The 2,255-nt window shown below is 43.3% G+C and overlaps 1 long non-coding RNA gene across 1 annotated transcript; it reads right to left on the reverse strand.

The window, feature by feature from the left end:
• Positions 1-235: 235 nt before the first annotated feature.
• Positions 236-1,326, reverse strand: LOC121813942. The gene is made up of 3 exons (XR_006053975.1): positions 1,030-1,326; positions 603-955; positions 236-441 (listed from the first exon to the last, which is right to left on the reverse strand). It is a non-coding gene; the product is annotated as an uncharacterized LOC121813942 (long non-coding RNA).
• Positions 1,327-2,255: the final 929 nt, after the last annotated feature.

The following is a 2,255-nucleotide window of genomic DNA, read 5'->3' on the forward strand; positions in this document are numbered from 1 at the left end:
ATAACATAATAAGTAACTTTAAAATGTTTGTGTGACCAAGTGGTCGGCGGGGTTAGATAAAAGGAAATAATAAAATGACAACGCCACCTAGGGGAATTTCACCCCCAGGAAATATATTTAAGAAAAATAGATAAAAGGAATAAAAGGAGGCCGCACAGATTCAAGGATGCACACTGAGGCAGGTTGGCTCCAATATTAAAACAGTTTTATTTATAGTAAAAATAAATAAAATATTAAAAACCAAGATGTGAGCGTCATTGTTGACAGTGTCCTAAAGTGAAAATAAAACAATCATGGAACTTGGACTTACCAGCAGCCGTGGAACCAAAAGAAAATCACACAAAAAGAAAATCACTGCAGCCCACCCGGTGCTGTACAAAAGAAAGTGTGAAAACGACCCACCACCTGAGGTCCCAGGGCCACTGGCACGTCCTCCGTTCACTGAAATAAAACAGAAAAATATGTTAAAAGAATAAAAGGACACTGAGCGTCAGGCTCGCTACAGATCATAAAAAACTAAAACACACTTTAATAAAAGAAATCACACACACGCACACACACACACACACGCAGGAAGGCTTATACCCCACGGGTCAAACTACCACTCGTGCTGGTAGTAATTATTCTCAATCGCAAGCCGGTCTGGCTCCCCACCGGCTGAGACCGGCAACCAAGGCGATTTAAAGTCCCAGCACCACACTCGGGCAGAGGGTCGCTTCAGCCCGATCACAGAAGCGTGGGTACAAGCAACAGTCCAGAATAAAACCAGGCAAACCAGAAAAAGGTAAGCCTACTTATTAAAAACACGATAAGATGAGACAAGACAAGGCAAGACAAGACGAGACAGCAGGCTCCACTGAGGAGGAGTCCTCACAACAGCGGCTGGGAAGGCGTTTCACTCTTCCGATTTAGGTTGGGCGATTTGCCACGGAGAGGTGAATACAGCAGTCAAACCCTAAAACAACAGATAAATGTAACCTTAGACTCTTATAGCTATGAATGCTAATAAAAGTAGTTTTAATGGCTTACCCCAGGACCGGAGGCACTATACTCTCACTGGTGGGGATAACACGAGCACCTCTCTCCGCAACGTCGGAGTAGAACAAACTGCCGCGCTACAACAGGCCGCAAAAACTATATTAACACAAATTCCAGTACTCGGAGGGAATCTGAGGTTAAGCGAGAGCATACCTGTAGCTGTCATATGATCTGCTCTTGTTGATCAGTCCGTCGCAGTGTGCCAGCATTTACTGCTGCTTTGCACCGAATGCACGGGAGGAATGATCCAACAAAAACACCGGCTTAGCTTTATACGGGCTAACGCCACCCTGCAATATGCAGGTGAGTTCCCAATTAACCTAGTTGCGCAGCGAAGAGAACGAGCGCAGGAGAGCGAGAGAAAAAAAAAAGAAAATCGAGTAGCCCATCTGGCTACATTTGTAATAATGAAACATTTCAATATAATGTAGACAAAAACGAAAAATAAAAAGATAGTTACGGATCAGGACTCCTCGATCCTTACTGCGCATGTGCAAAGTCGGACTATACAAATCGGGTCTACCCGATCCATACCGTGCATGTGCAGAGGTTCACTTCTTCTTCTGTTTCATTTAATGGCATTTTACTCCCGAGTGTACGAGTCCGCCACTTGCTGACCGAGCGAATGAGCCCTATTGTAAACTGAACCAAATTGTGTTTGTATATGCATGTTAAATTTGATTTAGTGATAGTTGAGCGTGTTTATGCTCGTCTGTGTGGAGAGAATTGTTGGAATAGGGATGACGATGTCCGCTATCACTGCCAATTATCAGTAAAAACTATTTTACAGCGCTGTTGTTCAATTGGAGGAAGCTCTCCGTTGAGGAGAAAAGCATGACTTTGTTTGTATACGGGGGTATCCATTGTTTAAATGTCCCAGGCAGTCGAAAAGGAGGCAGAGCAGTTGAGAAATGCTAGGAGCTAACTGGGCACTAACCGTGTCATTCAAATATATTACATGTCGCAATGTTAGCAAAGACAGGAAGTGATGTAAGATTTGCGTGGTACTGATCGGGTTTCCGGTACGGATCGGGTAGTGATACAAACCACAAAACTCTGAAACAATGTGCTTTGGACAGAAAAGAACAAATTGGAGATGTTTGACTATTATGCCCAACACTATGTTTGATATATTAGTTTGCATATGGCACAAAAGGCAAGGCAAGGCAAGTTTATTTGTATAGCACAATTCAACAACAAGGTGATTCAAAGTGCTT

The sequence above is a fragment of the Haplochromis burtoni genome, unplaced genomic scaffold (assembly GCF_018398535.1).
Source record: "Haplochromis burtoni strain Fernald_Lab_line unplaced genomic scaffold, NCSU_Asbu1 Contig_3715, whole genome shotgun sequence".
Classification (NCBI taxonomy): Eukaryota; Metazoa; Chordata; class Actinopteri; order Cichliformes; family Cichlidae; genus Haplochromis; species Haplochromis burtoni.